Raw genomic sequence first — 22269 nt, 5'->3', positions numbered from 1 at the left:
TGCAATCCTCCCACCTCAGCCTCCGAAGTAGCTGGGACTACAGGTGTGCACTACCACACCTGGCTAATTTTTTAAAAATTTTTTGTAGAGATAGCGTTTTGCCATATTGCCCAGCCTGGTCTCAAACTCCTGAAGTCAAGTTATCTGCCTGCCTTGGCCTCCCAAAGTGCTAAGATTACAGTTGTGAGCCATCATGCCTGTTTTTAAGATAAATGGAGAAACAACCAGAAAGCCTTATATTTCTAGCCTCACACCTTATCTCTCTCTCACACACACACACACACACACAATCACACCCAGGCACACACACTCCAGCCACCCTGGAATCTTTCAGTCTTCCTTACTTGCCATGCTTTTTCCTACCACAGGGGCTTTGCACTTGTGGGCCTCTCTCTGAATATGACCTTTTCCTTTCACTTAGTAAACTCTTACTCAGCCTATATATCCAGCTCAAGTATGACTTCAATGAGGAAATGTTTCCTTCCTTCCCTGAACAGGTCAAATACCCTATTATTATATACTCTCTTAATAGATGGATCTCTGTGTCCTAGCACTTTTCACATTTGCAGCTTCACATTTATTTAGGTGGTTGTTTGGTTTGCAGATATTTTCTCACTCACCTGACTACCATGAAAACGAGTCCTGGGTAGATTTTGGCTCATCATTGTTTCTCTACTACCTGACACATGCACTCCAGTGAATATTTATTTCATGGCTATTTCCATGAACACATTTTTGTGGGGAAAAAGGATAACCAAGCTTTGACACATATTCTGTATGCTCCCAGGCTTTTTCCAAGCACAAAACTTCTGAGTGAAATGTCTGTATCTGTAAAATGGATATAAAAATAATTAATTTACCAGGTCTGGGAATACGTTACATAAGATTATATCTAAAAAATCTTATCCCTGTGCCTTATTATGATATCTTGTCAATAGATATCAGTTCTCTCCTCCTTGACCCCTCTTCTGGTAGTTTAAGTGAAGAAAATGATCTCTTCAATAAATAAACAAGTGATTTATTAAAGACATATGATTTGCTCAGATTATGCAGTGTTTCAAGCAGCCAAGGTGATAAAAATATAAAAGAAAACGTCCCAGCTCTTATGGAGACCAGGAGACAGTGGGGAATCTGAAGTGGAAAAATAAAATAATAACCTGAGTTCCACAACAATAGAATAACAGCAAAGCAAGCTTTTTCAGAAACCTGCACGGGACAAGTTGCCAGATAACCTGGAAGTGCTAAGGGGGAGGCACTGGGAACCATGTAGGGCCTTTTAAGAGGATAGACTGGAGGTAGGTAGAGAATGCGGTATATGTGGGTGTGTTGGTCAGCCCTGGTCGATGCAACAGCAGGAACAAAGAGAGCAGGACTGTTCCAAGATCAAGGAGAATAGATCGCCTCAGACAAGGAGTCAGAGTAGATAATGCTGGGAGGTGTATGAAGTTTTTAATGCCAAATTATGGAAGTTTGATTTTGTTCTCTAAACAGAAGTATTGAGAATGTAAACTTTTACAAATCTAGATGTATCACAACTATTTCAAATACTAAAGAAAATACAATATAACTTCCCCAATTTGGTCTCTCTGATTCACCAAAATCAGTACTTCAGAGGAAGAATAGAAAAGAAGAAGGAAGGGAGATGGGCACCTGGCAAGCAGCCTATGTCTCATGAAGGTTTCACGTTGTGTGTGAACATATGGTTGAATCATATCTCCATGACTTCCCAGAGAATACAGATAAATAGCACATTGGCTTGTAGTGTCTTGGGAGTGTCATCTCTGCTCCAGCGTCTGCCTCTGGCATGCTAGCCACTGGGCCTCTCCAAATCATAAGTTCTCTGCAAGGCTCACACAGCCAGAGAAGGCCCCATATGGGACGTTCATGTGAAAGGCTACAGTCCGTGAATTACCCCTAAGTATTTTGATGCATGGGATAATTCTGAGTGGGCCATTTTATGACCTCCACCACCTCCATTCCTACCCCTCATTTTCCCTCCATTTTCAACAATCCTAAGAATATATAAAACAAAAAACAATTAGTCTTGCTGCAAATTGAAGGGAAGAGGTTTAATAAACAGACAATGATATATAACGTATATGTGTGTATACATACATACATATCTATCACAAAAGCTGACTTTATATAGCCGTAGGAGGTTTAAGGGGGAATGCAACTTGAAAAAAAAATTCATGAATTTCATCATCAACTTTCAATGTTCTACTGTTTTTCTGACTGAGCATGAAAGAATATGAAGTGGGTACCTTGCTACTCTTTCTATTCTGAGAATAGGAGGTGTGCACTTTTCTATTTTTTCTATTCTGAGATTTCATCATATGAGCCAAATCTTGGAAGTGCCAAAAACAGAGCATTCTCTTAAGAGACTGTTATCTCTCCTCTTCCTGGTGGAAGAGGCGCTCCCTCTGTACCTTGTCTTCTACGAACAACAGCAACACCTCTTGCCTTTAAAGATTTAGTGGCAAACTGATCACTTTTCAGATCGATTTAACTCCTTTTCCTGAAAGTTCACTTTAGACTGTCAACCACCACCTACCTGTTCCTGAGACTAGGTCAAGTCCATCAGAATTAGGTTCATGTAGCCCCTGGGTCATTTTTTTAAATAGCATCTAGTATAGTTCACGATTGTATATTTTGTGAGTTGTATTTGTAATGTTCGTCTTCCTCAATGGACTCTAACTCCACAGAGGCAGAAGAAGTGTGGGTTCTGCTCACCATTGTGTCCTCAGCATCTACTCTAGCACAAAACTCTTAGGTGATACTCAGTAGCTACAGGAGGGAGGGAGGGAGAGAGGGAGGAAGGAAGGAAGGAAGGAATTAGACAGACAGTCACTTTTCCACTGTTCCTCCAATGTCTCTGCCCACCCTTTCTTCTTATATTAATTCATAAAATATGGTAAGGAATCAATTGGGCACTCTCAGAGGGAGAAACGGATCTCCTTCTATCAATGTTAGGATTGAAGCCTAACACTTGCCCAAATGGGCCATCATCAAGTCACCAAAAGATAGGTCTAGATTTTATGATGATTTCAGTTATTGTTGTTCATGATTTAGTAATAACTAGGGATATTCAGATTCCAAGTAACGTGTGATAGTTATAACAGAGATAGACACAAATTACCGTAAGACTACAGTGTCAGGAAGGTACTGATCCTCCTTGGGAGAGTGAAAGACAGTAAGATACATGAGCTGTTTGAAGAAGTTGGCATTTGAACTGTACTTTGAAGGGTGCATGGTAGATTGTATTAGGGTGAATGAAGAGAAAGTCATTGTAGCAGAGAAAACAACATGATAAAGACCCAGAGATATGGAAATACCTGATGATTCAGACAATGGCGAAAGGTTTGGGAAGACAGGAATGGAAGATATAAATTGGAAGTTGTAGGAGACTGAGCTAGGTCTGATAAGTTCTCTTCTATATATTTCCCACCAGGACTGAAGCAGAGAAACAAGAGGGTAGGATTTAGACAAGTTTAGAGAGGAAATGTAATAGAGGAAAAAGCATGGGTTTTGAGGGTCCAAAGACTGGAACTCAAATACTAGTTGTGCCATGGTCTGAGTTTGTCACATTGGATAATTTTATTTAGCTTCTCTGAGCCTCAGTTTCATCTGAAAGAATTCATATAATACCTGCTTCAAATACCTGCAATAGGACCAAAAGCAAACACATATGCAAAATCCTGGCACATAGCTGGATTTTTTTTAAATGTTCATTTTCTTTTACATGAGAGTTTCATTTCACTTCTTTTCACCCTTCCAGATCTCTCCTCACTTCTGCTCACTTCATCAAGCCCCATTCCGCAAGGTGACCAGTGTTAGCTTTAGCTTTGGATGGCTCCTTTTGGGCCACTGCTTGATTCAAGCGTCATCCCAGATCTCTGCATATCTATATCTTTCTATCCCTCAAGTTGAAGCATTATCGAAAAGTTTTGGTTGGTTATTTGTAATTGCTGGGTTGAATTCCAAGGTTCCTCTCACCTCCCGCCCAGCCCACATCCTCCCTAACCCCCACCACCCCAGTAGATGGGAAAAAGAAGGAGTGAGGGTGTGAGGCTCCCTGGGAGCTTGGCTATTGTTTGAGGGAACTGGAAGCCCCCATGCTCAGAGTGTCCATCCTCCCTCCTCCCAGCTCATGCTGCTTCCTGTCAATCATCCTGGAACACCGAGTGCTGGGCCAGACAATTTTGTCCACAGGATGTTTGTTTGAAGGCGCTGCCTTGCCAAGTCTCAAAGCTCAAGATTTCCGCTGACAATCCAAACACCAAAATGAGAAAAGGGGAAAAACCTCTGGGCAGTTCTTTTAATCCCTAATAAGGCCTATTTATATTCAAAAATAGCAACAGGTTATCTGAACTTGCAGAGGCTGAAGAGGCTAGGAAGCTTGATCTTTAAAATCCTGAGCCCCAGGGAAGTTGAACTACAGGTTTCTAAGAGTGGACACTAAAAGCATGTCCTCAAAGCACCTTTAGCTTATTCCACAGTCAGCTTTCATAAATGATCAACTCCTGTTTTTATGGGCACACCTGACTGCACTGTCCAGAGGGTAAATGCCTTGCTACTAAGCCACAAAGCAAAAGAATTTGCAAGACATATATGGATGTAAATTTAAGGTGCTCAACCCAAGCTACAGGATAAATCTAACAGTCTGGGGTCACTGTGTAAATTTCTGCTATCATTTCAGGGTTTGCACACAATCTGAGAAATGTTGGGGTCTCTCACTAATGATTAACCTAAAGCAAGAAAGTTTGGAAAATGACCTTAAAACATGTTATATTTTATTCAGGGAATAGGTAAAAGATTTTTCCTGGATGTAAATAATTGAAAGATTCCCAGATGACTTTTGGAGACTCAGTAGTTGAGAGCCCTTGACATGTCTATTTCTACAGCCTCTGTAATTACCAAACAGGAATCTTGAGCCTCTGTGTATTTATCAACCATTATTTACAATCTCTATGTCTCTGGGCAAATGACTTAATCTCTCTGACGTTACTTTTGCCTGTGAAAATGCATCATTATCCAAACTCTATTGGATTGTAATAATGCTTAAGCGAGATCAAGTGTGAAATGTGCCTGACATGCCAGAGGTGCTCAATAAATGGTAACTTAGAAAATAGAAAACCAGGGAGAATTTGAGAGGCATTCCAAGGACTGACTTTAAAGTGACTTCAACTACCACTTTCACCTTCTCAACAAAATATTAGGGACACATTAGCAATAACCCTGATATGTGAAAGCAGGTCACAGAAGCCTTTAGTAGAAACAGTTTTGAGATAAACATGATCCAAAGATGCCTTATTGAGAGCATCCTAATTTCAACAATCAGTGGTCAAATAAATGACAAGTTTGTGAGCAGAATCAGGAACAAAAAAGCAGTACACCCCAGTATACTCCTGAAACATTAAGACACACCTGTCAGGAAATGATACCAAGAAGCAGGACTTCCACAGTCCTTGAGGATGACCTTGCAGAAGATCCCAAATTACACTGATGTTTAAGTTTGAGGTACCCCAAGTTTTGGAACCATCTGTTCAAGTTCTGGCCAGATTTCTATGCAGTATGCAAATGTCCCAATAGAAAAATTATTTCCCAGGTTATTACAAAGAGATGTATATTCTGAAATTTTTCCAAAGAAATTTCTGTTATACAGAATATGGGTTTAGGGAAAGGTTATTAAACCAAGCCACTAAACTTCAGCATTAATGGACTACATACCAGGGGAAAAATACATTGTTTTAATAATTAGGAAAATATTGATATTAATTTTATTATTTTATATGTGTTGAAATGGCAAAGATGTAAAAAAAACTACCAACTACTAGAATATTGAAGAATTTGAGGATGAAATTCACATACACTCCACATATAGTGGTGGTAGTAACATATAGTAGAGACTTTATAAACCAATACAAAAGTATGTAGCAAGGTTATTAAAACAGATTCATAGTTTCTGACCTAGTAATGCCAGTTTTGGAATATCTATCCAAATGAAGTAATAATATACTCAAATATCCATATTCACAGTTATCACATTATTTATAACAATATTTCCATTAAAAATAGAAACACCCTAAATATCTTATAAGAAAACAGGCACATGGTACTATTATTATAAATTATGGAGCCATTACAAACCATGTTTTCAGCCAGGCATGGTGGCTCATGCCTGTAATCCCAACACTTTGGGAGGCCAAGGAGGGTGGATCACGAGGTCAGGAGTTCAAGACCAGCCTGGCCAACATGGTGAAATCCCATCTCTACTAAAAGTACAAAAATTAGCTGGGCGCGGTGGCAGCTGCCTGTAATCCTAGCTACATGGGAGGCTGAGGCAGAAGAATCACTTGAACCCGGGAGGTGGAGGCTGCAGTGATCCCAGATTGCACAACTGTACTCCAGCCTGGGTGACAGAGCAAGACTCTATCTCATAAAAAAAAAAAAAAAAAAAAAAAAAAAAAAAAAATGTGGTGACAGTGAATAAAATAAAGATATAAAACAATTTGGAAAACCAAATGGGTTATTGTACATTGTCTTCCATGTACTCTCCTGCACTTACCAAATTTTCTTTAGTGAACATAGACTTATTTTATATTTAGAAAAAAGCAATAAACATTTACACCAAAAAAAACTCTCAGCATTCACAAACAATCAAAACAACCTGTAGAAATGCCACTAACAGTATCTTTGAAAGCCAAACCATCACACTATTCTTTGTATTGCAGTTACCCAGAATGCCACAGAGATTTTGATATGAAGGAGAACTGGTTGCTGTCTTTTTTTTTTCTTTTCCTTTTCAGGTCCATATTGCTTTATCTGAGCATACTGCAAAGTGTCCTAAAAGCCATATGGGAGATAGACTTCTTCGCAGCTGCAAAGGAAACATTTGCAGAACAGAAAACACCAGAAATCACAATACATTCTTAGTCATAGTAAAATGGAACGCACACGAAATATTGAAAACATGGAGTGGAGATTTCATTTTTAAATATTTTAATTACCAGAACAGAGCTGTTTGATTCTATTTCAGAGCTCGGTAGATGAGCAGCAGCGGGGGGGGGACAGGGGCGGGGCGAGGGAGGGGAAATGGAGGAAAAAGAACAACAGCCACTCGGAGTGAAAACAATCATCAGTTAACAAACGGCAAAGAGAAATTAAGTCTTTCTAGCTGAACTGTGTTTTGTTTCTTACAAAAGTTTTAGTGCTGTAAAATGTGGCACGTTTTGTACTGTATGTTCTCTCGGAAAAGCCAAACAGAAACCAGTCATCATGGTTTCGAGAGAGCAAGGCCTCCCCTTTCTCATGTTTCAACTACGCAGTCTCCACTTGGGCTGGGGACCGTATCATATATCATAAATCACTCTCTGATAGATATTTGGCAGGCAGTCAGCACCCCAGGCTATGCAACAAACTACAGTATGGAAAATTTTTAAGGTGGAATCTTGATTTTGTAACTTAAGGACTTAATAGCATCTCAAAACATTTTACTACTTCCTGGTACACACACACAAAAAGCCAAGAAAGCACAATTCTCCATATGGTTTTCGGTTTTATAGGATATATACACAATAAGCCATACAACTGTAAACCTGGAGGCGCTCTCTTGCTGTTGTTACTTCAACTCCAGTGAAAATGAAAACAAAATTAGAGAGTTTTATCTCAACCTAGCCCCTGAAAGAGTCAAGTCACCAGGAACTTCTAGAATCTGCTTTTTAACTATCCATCCCCCTACAGTTAACTGTTCCACACCTTCTTAGAAACTAGAGGAGGCAGCAGGACTAGGGGGTTGGGGACAGATTTTATTGTAAGATAATAACATGCTGTCAAAAGTACTGTCAGGGATTTCAACAGGAAGGCTTATACATTGACAAGAGTCATAGAAACCCCAGTAGAGTCTTTCTCCTGATTTCAGGCCCAAATCCGAGTTTTTGAGAGTCCCTGAGCATGCACTCCCACCTTCTCAGATGTTGCAAACTCTTACTCACGTGTTCTTCTTCAGAAGCCTCTTTCAACAAATCATGCTTTTCTTTTTTGAAACTGCAAACTGCACTTAACCCCTAAGTCACATTATCCCAGTCGACACTAGGGGCTGTTGGAATACTGCAGCTCCCAGCAAAGCTACTGCTAAGAAGCCAGTAAGCCTTTCTGTGCACGGAGGGGTTAAGTCCATGGTATTTGGACGTGCCCAAATGTTCTCAGTGTTCTTGGGCTGAGCAATTCTTAGAAGGGCTAAATAGAAACGGGGGAAATGTGGAGTGTGCGGTGTGGCATTGTGCTCTCTGCGAGAAACAATGCATGGAAAAACAAAAGAAAGAAACTGAATAAATCCTTTTTGAAGTTTAAAATAAACGCTGCTTTTTGGTTGTTGTTGTTTTGGTTGTTCACAAATTAGCCATAGTTTGGGCAGGCTAAATATAAAATTTGCAGTGTAGTTTATTTAAAGTGTTTCTGTCCAATCTCAATCAATTTGAAGAAGAAAATTAAAGCCAAATTTAGGCAAAATGTATAAGTGGTTATATATACATATGCTAATTCAGAAATATTCTAAGTATATTATGTGTTTCCTTCCCCACTCCACCAGCCCCAATTGTCACTGACCAATTCATTCTTGAGATTCTGTTAATTCCCATCAATGAAAGTCTCAGGCTTTGTACTGATGAAACTCATAGGCTCACAGGTCACCTCACAGTCACTTGTGACCCCACTTGCAGTTGATCATCAAGTTCCAGACTGGACCTGCCAACTGCTTCTAAAAGAAAAGAAATTTCTTTTTAAAGTAAGCACTGGAGTATGGTCCTGCCCAAGCCCAGCCAGCCTAACAGTCCTTCAGTATCTCCATTTCTGCCTGTCTTACATCAGTGGTTCTCAGGCTTGGCTGTATATGAGAATCCCCTGGGAAGCTTTTAAAAATTCCAAAGCCCAGGCTACATCCCAGACCAATTACATCAGAGTCTCTGTGGGTAAAACAGAGGCATCCGTACTTTGTGCAGCTCCCCAGCAATTCCAGGTGTAGCCATGTTGGTAGCCACCCTCCTGGCTGGGATTCCTGCATCCAGTCTTGCTCTCCTGTCAGTAGATGATTCTACTAAAACTAAGAGTGAAGTTACTCAAGTAGCATATATGGTCATGTTTTCTCCCTGTTTAACAGACCTCAAGGGTTCCTTCCTGCCTACAGAAGAAAATGTCCATATACCTTCCCATAACAGTCAAAGCTTCCCGGCCTCCATGTCCCTCTCTTCCTGCCAATCCCTGCCTCCACACTCCCCAATCCTGTCTCATGGAGCCACCTGAACCCCCACATGCACCATTCTCTCACTCACAGATCCAGGCCTCAGAACGGGCCGCTCCTTCCAGCTAGAAAATTCTCTTTCTCCCTGCCTAGTACATTTCAAATCTAAATTCTCCTCATCTATTTTTGGACTCAAGTCAGGTGTTTCTTCTTGGGAAATCTTGCTCACCAACACACCCAAGATGTCCAGCTGTCACCAACGCTAGTATGTCCCCAATATCCTAGATTTACCTGGAGTGCAGGTAGAGAAGTTACCCACGACCACTGGTACTCTTCCCAAATTTTGAGTTTACCTATAGTACAGGTAGAAAAACTGTCCATTTACCTGCTTTCACTCCCACTAGTCGGTGACCACTTAGGAGCACAGAAGATTCCTTGCCCACCATTGTAACTTTGGTGCCTGGTTCAGCACCCAGTAAGTGGTGGGAACACAGATTGAGCAAAAGCTGAATGGTCCCAGCCAGCTGTAAGCATGGAGCCTCACTTTCCAATTCAATCAGTTATACTGTTTGTATTAGTCTGTTTTCATGCTGCTGATAAAGACATACCCGAGATTGGGCAATTTACAAAAGAAGGAGGTTTATTAGACTTACAGTTCCACATGGCTGGGGAGGCCTTATAATCATGGCGGAAGGTGAAAGGCACATCTCATATGGTGGCAGACAAGACAAGAGAGCTTGTGTGGGGAAACTCCCTTTTATAAAACCATCAGATCTCATGAGACATATTCACTATCATGAGAATAGCATGAGAAAGACCTTTCCCCATGATTCAATTACCTCCCACAGGCTCCCTCCCATAACACATGGGAATCATGGGAGTTACAATTCAAGATGAGATTTGGGTGGGGGCACAGCCAAACCATATTATATTCCTGGCAGAGAACACTTCCCTGAATGTTTGAGTCAATATTAACCTATTTTTTCTAAGGAACATAGAAGTGTCAACGTTCTGTAGCTCCAATGAATTGGACATTGAGAAGTAGCTGGGAGGTGGAGTTAGATTTGTTGTTAGGAATCAAAGGGTCTTGCAAGCTACATCTTCAAAAGTGAAAGATTTTTGCTGAATATATCAAGAATCAAATAATTCTAGTTGTTGACAAGACTTCCACAAACTACTTCCTATTTGGTTAATTCTCACTGAAAAAAGAAAATGCCACCAGTTGCAATTGAGCATGGGAAGACAGGTAAACCATCAAATCACACTCTGCATTTATCATATCCTTGGGTTCAGCAACACTGCATTTATCTGTGGAAGAAGATCACAGATAAATGCAGGTCTGCCTTCAATTCTGTTTTGTTTTGTTTTGAGGCAGAGTCTCTGTCAACCAGGCTGGAATGCAGTGGCACAATCCCGGCTCACTGAAACCTCTGCCTTTCAGGTTCAAGTTATTCTCCGGCCTCAGCCTCCGAAGTACCTGGGACTACAGGCACACACTACCATGCCTGGCTAATCTTTTATATTTTTAGTGGAGATGATGTCTCACCATGTTACCCAGGCTGGTCTCGAACTTCTGAGCTCAGGCAATCTACCCACCTCAGCCTCTCAAAGTGCTAGGATTGCAGGTGTGAGCCACTGTGCCCAGCCTCTACCTTCAATTCTGAAAGTCTTACTCAGGACAGCCACACCACCTGCCATAGCAGCCAAGGAGAGGTGGCTAGACCATAGAAAAGAATGTTCCAAAGTGGCTTACTGAAAGCATAAAGCTAAGTTGGTGAGAGACAGTTTTGCACATAAGAAAGAGAGGGAGAGGCAGAGGAAAAACAAAAAAGCCAAAGGGGGGTCAAGCACAGTGGCTCACACCTGTAATCCCAACACTTTGAGAAACCAAAGCAGGAGGACTGCTTGAGCCAAAGAGTTTGAGGCCAGCCTGGGCAACATAGTGAGACCCCCATATCTACAGTTTTTTTTTTTTAATTAGCTAGGTATGGTGGTGGGCACCTGCAGTCCTAGCTACTGAGGAGGTGGAGGTGGGAGGATCACTTGAGCCCAGGAAGTAGAGGCTACAGTGAGCTGTGAATACGCCACTGCACTCCAGCCTAGGTGACAAAGCAAGATCCTGTCTCAAAAGAAAAAGAAAGAAAGAAAATGAAAGAAAAATGGAAAAAAAAACTTCAAAGAAAACTGATATGGAAAATATAAGAAAAGGAAGGAAAGGGAATCAACAGGTATAAACTGCCCTCAACCTCTGGTAAATGAGGATCCTTATTATCACTTTACACATAAGGAAAATGAGACACAAAGTAGTTAACATACTTGCAGGGGCAGGTGCGTTAGCTCATTCCTGTAATCCCAGCACTTTGGAAGGCTGAGGCAGGAGGATGACTTGAGCCCAAGAGTTCAAGACCAGCCTGAGCAACATAGTGAGACCATGTGTCTACGAAAAATTTAAAAAATTAGCCAGGCACACTGGTGCAAACATATAGTCCCAGCTACTTGGAAGGCTGAGGGGGGAAGATTACTTGAGCCTGGGAGTTTGATGTTGTCGTGAACTATGATCCCGCCATTGCACTTCAGCCTGGGCAACAGAGATACTGTCTCAACACAAACAAACAAACAAACAACAAAATGAACAACAACAAGAACAAACACACCACTTGCAGAAGGTGTGTATCCATTAAGTAACAGATGGAAAGAGGAAAGAAAGAAAGAGGAGTGGGATTCTGAAGGGTGAAAATGTATAAGGATGAGGGGTAAATGAATGTATAAAGAGAGGAAAGAGGAAGAAAGGCAGGCAAAATAATCCAACACTGTAATTCAAAAGGAAAGATTGCAACACAGACATTTCCCAGTCATTCAGCTATGAAGGCCCTGTTGCCCTGGGACCATACCAGGCTGGCCCTTCTCTGAGTATAGGGACCTTTCTTAAACACAAACCCAGAAGGTCATCCGCTGTGTGAACAGGTTGTATTCTTACTCTGTGGAATTTCAGGAACAGCTTCAGAGAAAGAATTTTCCATCAAGTCCTGACCAATCTTTAGGTAGAATACTGTGGAAGTATAAAATGCCAGGACAGACATAAGGCCAAAGAACCTGTATTTCTTCTTCCGTCCCAGATCTCAACCTAGACTCGGGTGGTCAGGCCAATGTCTCCCAGCTCATCCAACTGTGACAAAGGTCTTTCTAACCGCCTCACCCCCACCCAAACAAAAAACATACCACTGGGTAAGCACTGCAACCTAGTTCTCTGGAAATTACAGACCAACTGTAATGTGTTTTGTCAGCATCCTTGCTTTGGGTTTTTTGGTGTGTGTCTGTCTATCTTTAATGTTAATGTGAGTTTAAGAAACCTCCTACCCTTTCCTCTTTTCTGAGCACAGAAACTCCTGTTGACACACAGGGGTCAGGGCTATAGAGAGAATCTGGCCAGCTGGCTAAGAGTGATAAATCCAGACTAGAGGTGAACAGCCCACAAATTTCTCATATTCTTCTTTTTGATTATCAGCCATCATTTTTCAATAGGTTCGCATAATCTCCCAGCCCGAACACACAGAGCTCCAAAACTCCAGCTCTTGGCTATGGGAATGTTATTAAAACAACAGAAACAAGTTGTAACCAAGTACCAAGTTGTATCAAGCATTGTGGAAGCTAATAATAGTATTGACTAAAACTATGATAACAAATAGTATATACCATTCCGTGTTCACAGGTGACTTTCACATATATTGTTTCATTTCATCATCATTAGTAATCCTGAGAAGTAGATGAGGCAAGTATTTTTCACTGTTGCCTGGATAAACAACCTGAGTTCCAGGCAGGTTAAGAAATGACTAGTGAGGGGAGGACATAGAATTGAAACTTCTAGTCCTGACCTTGGTCCTCTTTTCACCATATCATAGCTTTTGGCATATTCAGCTCTCTTTTGAAATAAAATTTGCCTATCTACAACTCTCACTTGGTGGTATTATTTCTGATCCCTAGATTTAAACAGAAAAAAAAAGTTCCTAATTGTTTGTTTGTGTGTTGCATTTCAAACAGAACTTGAACTGGCTAATACCTTATGTAAAGCCATCTCTTCTTCAACCTTATGTAAAGGCATCTCTTCTTCAAGCTAAGCATTGTCATTTCTTTCAAGCAGGAAGGTCCAAAGAAGTGAAAAAACAGAGATGTGGAGGAAAGATTCCTAATATACTCTCCTTCCAGGAGGACTCAGCAGGAACCCTCTCTGGCTTCCTGGGCAACAAATCCAAACAGGAGGATCTTAACTAAGAGTCTTGTTTTAAGTGTATATAGATTTAAATTTTACAAAAGAAAGATATGTGTGTGTGTGTGTGTGTATATGTGTGTATATATACACACATATACACACACACACACACACACGTATATTTAAGTACATTTGCTCATGTATGGTTGCTGAAATGAAAATACCATCATGGGCCATGCACAGTGGCTCACACCTGTAATCCCAGCACTTTGGGAGGCCGAGGTGTGCAGATCACTTGAGGTCAGGAGTTTGAGACCAGTCTGACCAACATGGTGAATCCCTGTCTCTACTAAAAATACAAAAATTAGCTGGGCATGGGGGAAGGCAGGGTGGCGGGCATGGTGGGCATGATGGCATGGTGCCTGTAATCCCAGCTATTCAGGAGGCTAAGGCAGGAGAATCACTTGAACCCAGGAGGCGGAGGATGCAGTGAGCCCATGTCACGCCACTGCACTCCAGCCTGGGCAACAGAGTGAGACTCCATTTCAAAAAAAAAAAAAAAAAAAAGAGAGAGAGAGAGAAAAGAAAAGAAAAAAAAAATACCATCATGTACTAAAGGTGTTTCCCAACTTATTAAAGTGAACTGACCCTTTTAAACCATCCTAGGCTTGCTGATTTCTTCCAAACTTCATCTGATCCCTACTCCTTTCCAACTTCAGAAGATGGTGAGTAAATTATTCTTACTGGTGATAGTGGCATATTTTAAAATTACTATTATTATTATTCTCATCATTGAATAAGTGGTGACTACATATATTTGACTAATTTTTAAGATTGCTTTTATAATTCTTGAAAGTCCCTGTCTCCCACGGATACATCATTTGCTACACCATTCCAGTATTGTCTCCACAAACATATTTTCATTATAATCATTTCTGTTTCAATCCTGCTTGAGAATAGCATTTCCTCATGGTAAGGAACTACCTGGGTTTCCCCCTCAAATTAGAGAAAAGTAAACAGACAAGTTACAAGTATGTAGGCAAATGAATTACAGTCAGCCATAACTTCTTCATTATGCCACCATTTAGTGAACTCTTGAGGTTAGGTGCTGTGCTTATCCATAGGAAAGAGGTATAGTGAAGCCACGAAGCCCTGGGTTCCAATTTGTCTCTGTCACTTACTAGATTTGATCTTGGTTAAATCACATGATTTCCCCAGAACTCAGTTTCCTCATCTGGGACATCAGCTTTGCAGAGGTATTGTGAAGATTGAGTAAAATATGAATATTTAAAAGCTGACACAGGGGAAACAATAAATATTAGCTTCTTGTCCCATTATTCATCTTAGCAACCTCACAAGATGAGCACCCAATTATTTATTTGTTAAATTGCTCTGAGTACAGGCATACGTTGGAGATTTTTCAGGTTTGGTTTCAGACCACTGCGAAGAAGCAAATATCACAATAAAGCAAGTCACAGAAATGTTTCAGTTTCCCACTGCATAGAAAAGTTATGTTTACACTGTACTATGTATTAAGTATGCAATGACATTAAGTCCAAAAAAGTAATGTACATAGCTTAACTTAAAAATACTTCATTGATAAATAATGCTAATGATCATATGAGCCTTCAGCAAGTCATAATCTTGCTAACGGTGGAGGGTCTTACCTCTATGTTGATGGCTGCTGACTGATCAGTGTGGTGGTTGCTGAAGGTTGGGATGGCTGCATCAATTTCTTAAACTAAGACATCAGTGAAGTTTGCTACATCAATTGACTCTTCTTTTCGTGAAAGATTCTCTGTAGCTGCTGTGTTTGAGAGTATTTTACCCACAATAGAACTTCTTTCAAAAGTGGAGTCAATCTTCTCAAACCCTGCCACTACTTTATCAACTAAGTTTATGTCTATCCTAAATTCTTTGCTATCATTTCAATAATGTTCACAGCACCTTCACAAGGAGATTTCAACTCAAGAAACCACTTTTTTGCTTATCCATAAGCAACTCCTCATCTGTTCAGATTTTATCATGAGATTATAGAAATTCAGTAACATCTTCAGGCTTCACTTCTAATTCTAGTTATCTTGCTCTTTCCACCACATCTGCAATTACTTCCTCTACTAAAGTTGTGAACCCCTCAAAGTCATCCATGAAGATTGACATGAACTTCTTCCAAACTCCTGTTAGTGTTGATATTTGGCCTCTTCCCATGAATCACCATTGTTCTTAATAGCATCCAGAATGGTGAAGTCTCTCCAGAAGGTTATCCATTTAGTTTGCCCAGATCCATCACAGAAACCACTATCGAGGGAAGCTGTAGCCTTAAAAATCATATTTCTTAAATTATAAGGCTTGAAAGTTGAAATTATTCCTTGATCCATGGGCTGCAGAATGAATGTTGTGTTAGCAGGCGTGAAACCATTAATCTCCTTGTACATCTCTATCAGAGTTCTTGGCTGACCCCGGTGCATTGTCAATAAGCAGTAATACTTTAAAAGGAATATTTTCTTTAGGCAGTAGATCTCAACAGTGGGCTTAAACTATGCAGTAAACCATGCTGTAAACAGATACGCTGTCATCTAAGCTTTGTTCTTCCACTTATAGAGCACAGACAGAGTAGATTTAGCATAGTAATTAGGGGCCTTATGATTTTTGGAATAGTAAATGAGCAGTGGCTTCAATTTAATGTCACCAATTGCATTGAGCCCCTAAAAAGAAAGTTAGCCTGTCCCTTGAAGGTAAGCATTGACTTCTCCTCTCTAGTTATGAAAGTCTTAGATGGCATCTTCCCCCAAGAGAAGGCTGCTTCATCTACATTGAAAATCTATTGTTTAGTGCAGACACCTTTATTGGTGATCTTAGCTGGATCTTCTAGATAACTTGCTGCAGTTTCTACATCAACACTTGCTGTTTCACTTTGTACTTTCATATTATGGAGATGGTTTCTTTCCTTAAACCTCATGCACCAATTTCTATTAGCTTAAAACTTTTCTTCTGCAGCTTCCTTGCCTCTCTTGGCCTTCATAGAATTGAGGAGAGTTAGGGCCTTACTCCGGATTAGGCTTTGGTTTAAGGGAATGTTGTGGCTGGTTTGATCTTCTATCCAGGCCACTACAACTCTCCCCATATCAGCAATAAGGCTATTTTTCTTTCTTATCATCCATGTGTTCACTAGAGTAGCATTTTTAATTTCCTTCAAGAACTTTTCCTTTGCATTCACCGTTTGGCTAACTTTTTGGCACAAAAACCCTAGCTTTCTGCCTGTCTCAGCTTTCAACATGCTGTCCTCACTAGGCTTAAACATTTTTAGCTTTGGTTTAAAGTGAGGGAGATGTGAATCTTCCTTTCACTTTAACACTTAGAGGCCATTGTTGTGTTATTAATTGGCCTAATTTCAATATTTTATGTTGTAGGGAATATGAAAATCCAGGGAGAGGGAGAAAGATGGAGAGCTGCCAGTCAGTGGAGCAGTCAGAACAGACATATTTATCAATTAAACTCACCATCTTATATAGGTGTGATTTGTGGTACCCCAAAAGAATTACAATAGTAACATCAGAGATCACCATAACAGATATAATAATAATAAATTTGAAATACTGCAAGGCTTATCCAAATATAACGCAGAGACATGAAGTGAGCTCAAGCTGTTGGCAAAATGGTACACAGTAGACTTGCTTGACACGGGGTTGCCACAAACTTCAATTTTTAAAAAATGCAGTATCTGTAAAATATAATAAAGTGAAGTGCAATAAAACAAGGTACCTGTATATCAAATCTCTGCTTTGAATTTTCTTATCTCTTAGTTTTTAAGGAGAAAAAAATGATTAAAAATTAAGGCCACATGATTCTAGATAGCGTAAGAGAATGTAGGGTGGAGAATTAGGGGTGGGAGTAGCTGGGGAATAGGTTTGCCCACCTTCAAACTTATATTGCAGTTCTAGATACAGGGAGTGGTTTGTTATAATTTTGGAGTATTTTTATTTGTTTTTTGTTTTGTTTTATAAATGGAAGTTATAAAGCACAAAGTAAAATTAATGACATCAACCAACCTTATGATTCAGAGTTTTTGTTTTGTTTTTCAGTAGAAAAATAACTTCTATTGATACCCCACTGGCTGCGCCATCTGTTCCTGACATTAAGCTCCTTCTTCCTCTGCTGTTCCATCTTTCATGAGTGGTCCCATGAATGCTTTCTTCTCCTCCAGGGTCTAGAAGCCGCCATGGCCAACTTGGAGGTGGTGTTAGTGTTCTCCAGAGGCCACTGCTCTGTACCAGCAAAGACTTGCAGAGGTTGAGCACTCACTTCTTGGTTCCCACCACACAGCCTTTCGACATGACAAACTCATTGGTCACTTCACCATAGACAAAGCCATCCAGAGGACTGATGCTCTTGTCAGACAGATCACAATCAGTGGATGCATTGTTCTTAATCAGTTTGCCATCCTTGATAAGGTAGCTCTGGATGATCATATAGGTATTCTTGCTGATCTCAGTGCAGTGGTAGTAGCCTTTCTGCCCAGTGCATACCACAGAGAAAAAGACGTGGACAGGATGTCATGCCCCATCACAGGCAACCTTGTGCAGCCCTTAGTGGGTCTTCAAGGACAGTTTGTTGGTGTGCCAATGACTGGTGACCACTTTGTAGCCTTTGCCCTTGGTCGCCCCAGTGACATTGATCATTGCATACTGCCCAAACACTTGGTTCACAGGTACTTGCTGCTCTAGACTCTTCTGGGACTACTCTCATTTCTAGGTCACAGTGCTTCCATTCATCTGCATCTCCATCAGGTGCCTTCCGGCATAGAGGAAGCAGGCACATCTGGGTGTGAGCAATGATGATGACTTGGCAGTACTTTTTCATGCTGTTGAAGTTCTTCTCCAGCTGCTTTTCACCATCCTCATCCTGCCATTTCTTTCAGTACTTGGTAAAGGCCTTCTTCTCAGATTTATGCCAGTTCTTATAGAAGCACCTCTTGTACTAATCCTGGATGTGCTCAGCAAAGGTGGTCTTGAAGGTCTGGAGGCCTCAAGGAGTTTCCACATAGCCCACAATTCCTACAACCACCATGGGTGGCATCTTCACAATGGCCCAGCTTCTACTTCCCTCTTGTTCACCTTGGATCCTGGCCTACGGACTTCCCACACAATGTAGGTCATGCCAGCCTTGTAAACCAGGAATGCCATGAAGTGGACTGACTGGGAAGGATCATGCTTGGAGAAGCTCTTCACCTTCCCATGATGCCTGCTGCCGTGCCTCCCAGGCAGGAAGCTCAGGGACCCATGTCTGGGAGCAGAGAACTTCCTGTGAGACATGTTGTCATCAAATCCCGCCAGTAGAGCCAGAGTTCTTAATAGTTTGAGTGGATCCTCCTTTCCCAGAGATGCATTATATAATTAGCACCAAATATTTAAAACAAAATGCTTCAATTATTTTTGTTACAGTGTGTTTAAAGCAGTGAAAAATTAGAAACAATGTAACATCCAATAATAGGAGTATGACTATATAAATTGTAATCGCTCACACAATGGAATAGCATGTCACCATTATGAGGCAGACTTTTATTTACTGATACGTGAGTGAAAAATTCAGGATACAAATACACACGCAGAGAAAATGGACACTTTTCAATATATTTATAGGTAAACTTGCACAAATTTTCTGGCAGGTTATATAGTAAATTATTTTCTCTGGGTGGTAGCTTTAGGATGATTAAACTTATTTCCCTTTTACTTCTTGGTAAAATATATTGTACTTTGTCAAGAATATTCATTACTTCTGTGATTTAAAAAGGGAAGGATAAGGCACACAATTATTTTTTAAGTAATTCCATATTTATCTACAGCCTCTTCCTCCTGATGGCCACTGCTTTGAAATAAGCTAGCCTGAATTAAATAATCTGAATGACTCTAATTTGGTCAGCAGCATTTCATTCTCTATCCTAAATATATCTTTGGAGTTTTATTAGATAAAAATAAATATTTATTAGATATTGTGAGAGGAAAAATAAACAGTTCCTACCAAACATGAAGCCTAATCAAAATTTTGAGTTTTTAATTATAGTTATTTGCAGTGAATCTGCTTCTAAAAAAAAGATTGCAAAAAGGTCATAGTTTCTAATAGTCTATATAATAAGGGAAAGGAAGAATCATGGGAGGGTGGGACTAAGCAGCTATAGATGGGTACCAAATAAAGAGAGGAACATCTAATCATTTTCATAGTTCTATTACTAAGAAATTGATAACAGGTCAGGCACGGTGGCTCATGTCTGTACTCCCGGCACTTTGGGAGACTGAGGCAGGAGGATCACTTGAGACCAAGAGTCCAAGACCAGTCTGGGCAACATAATGAGATCCTGTCTCTCCAAAATGTGTTTAAAATTACCCAAGCACAGCGGTGCTTGCCTGTAGTCCTAGCTACTCAAGAGTCTGAGGTAGGAGGATCACTTGAGCCCAGGATGTCGAGGCTGCAGTGAGCTATGATTGCGCCACTGCACTCCAGCCTGAGGAGCAGAGCAAGACTCTATCTCAAAAAGAAAAATGAAAAGAAAATTGATAACAAGAGGCACAGTTAAGCATCACTAGTAATGCTTTCTCTCTCTGTTGGAATCCCTGATATCTCCTCCATGGTGAGTTGAAGGACTAGAACCCAGTTTGAGCAAGTAGTAGATGGAGATTGTCTTTGGCTTTAAATTCAGAGAAAGGAAAATGAGTATTTGCCACCAGCTAATAATGGTCTAGGAAACAAGTTAAGTCCCCAGATGTTCACCTAAGGGGATCTGATGACCTCCAGGGAAAAGGGCATAACAGGACTGAACTTTTTACAGAGGGTCTGGTTGGTTCCAACCCTCTGTACGTGGAAGGAGCTGGAAACAAAACAGCTAATCACGGCAAAGTAGGATTCCAAGGAGTCCAAAAGCACCCCACTGAGAAAGCAAGAGAACAGTGCACACTCCTTGGTTGGAATCTTTATTCTACCACTTAAAGGGGCGAACTACAACAGTATTGCACAACATTGGCCCCCATTCTGGTGCCAGTCTACAAATGCATTACTACTGGACCACAACAAATACAGAAAGTAAAAGTAAGTATTTAGAAACAATTTGACTTTGCTGCAACATCCAAGACCATGATCAGGCAATAAATCTCCTTGAACAGCGTACAAACTAGCTGGGTTGTTGAAATTGCATGATGAATCACATGTGGTATGACATGTGACAACACTTGGCATTTTGTTAGTTCATTAACTGAATGCCAAAAGCATATAAAAATTTGTGGAACAAAGCATGTATTTACTTTTATAATTTGTTCTTTTGTAACCACTTTCATTTTTAATCAAGCTTATTTTTAAGTTTATGGTTCATCATTATTAGCTAAATTAGGGAAGCAATATTTATATTTTTAACCTTAATATACTAAAGTTAAGGTGATCTTCAGTGACATTTTGGGGGAAGGAGAGTCAAGAAAAGATCCATTTTTTTCTGAAAACAGTAGTAGTAAACTAAATAATGATAATAAAGCCGATAATGAGAAAATGAAGACTAAAAGGTTTAAGGCTTGTTTTACTCCAAAGTATGAGTCCTATTTTGAGTTATTTTGTGTGACACAATTGATGGAGAAGTGGTAAGATCATAGTATGGTATTTACAGGAGATGTACTGGATAGTAAAGCAATGAAACCAGCAAACCTTAAGCAGCATTTATATACAAAACATAAAAACATTCAAAACCAAGCAATTATATTTAAATATAGCCACCTAAAATGTAATAATTACTATCAAAATTAAAATCTATCTCTAAAACTAGAGTTAGCCCAGGCAACATCATGGTTATATATATCTAAATTTCAAAGGACAGATCATGGCTATATTGTATAATTGTTTCCAAAGCATAGAAAAAGATGGAAAACTTCCCAGCTCAATCCAAAAATCTAGTATAATAATCTTTATTTTAAAATATAAAGCCATTTATGCAAACGTGTAGAGAAAGATTTGGAAGAATCTTTCTCTGAGGCCAATATCATTTGGTACATGAATAAAAAAATCTTCGGTGTAAGAAAATCTAATCCAGCATTGTATGAAAACAACAACCAAACAGGCTTTTCATAGAAGTGTAAGGATAGTTCAACATCAGGAACTCCATTACTATAATTCCACAAAACTAATAGATTAAAGGAGAAAAATTGTTTAATGATCTAAAAGATGGCAAAATTATTTAAGAAAAAGATAAATTTTCAAAGTTTCAAGAAGAAAAGACACATAATTAAAACTACTATAATGCAAGCTTACACAACTAGATTAATTAAATAGAATAGAGAGTTTCAGAGATAGAATCATGTATCATTGAAATTTAATATACAAAATGCTATACTCAACAACCATAGAAAGGACTAAATTAATTTTTATAACCATGTTGAAATAATTTGCTATCAATTTGGGAAAAAAAGTTAAACTTATAATTCCTATCATATCCCCAAATAAATTCCAGATTACTAAAAAAATTCCTTAATATACAAAACAAAACAATAAAAATATTGGAAAAGCACACTGGAAAACATAGAAGTCACAAAAAAAAGAACAAAAAATGAAAATTTAAACTTTTATGACAAGTGATATCACTAATAAATTAAAACACATGTAATAGGTTGAAAAAATATTTGCAACATATATAAGGGACAAAAAATAAAGACTCAAAAACTGTAGAGAGATTTTAACAAATCAGTAAGAAGCAGACGAATCATCCAACAGAAAACAGGTGAAGGATATGAACAGGAAATTCACAGAAGAAGAAACACAAGGATATATAGAAAGTATGTGTAAAATTTTGTTT

General features: G+C 39.6%; 1 pseudogene; it reads right to left on the bottom strand.

Moving 5' to 3' along the window:
- Positions 1-17580: 17580 nt before the first annotated feature.
- Positions 17581-18757, bottom strand: LOC129044255 (large ribosomal subunit protein uL3-like; annotated as a pseudogene).
- Between the last annotated feature and the right edge of the window lie 3512 nt (positions 18758-22269).

Source organism: Pongo pygmaeus, chromosome 13 (genome assembly GCF_028885625.2).
Source record: "Pongo pygmaeus isolate AG05252 chromosome 13, NHGRI_mPonPyg2-v2.0_pri, whole genome shotgun sequence".
Taxonomy (NCBI): Eukaryota; Metazoa; Chordata; class Mammalia; order Primates; family Hominidae; genus Pongo; species Pongo pygmaeus.
Note: the sequence above shows the minus strand (reverse complement) of the source record. Positions and strands in the feature narration are given on the sequence as shown.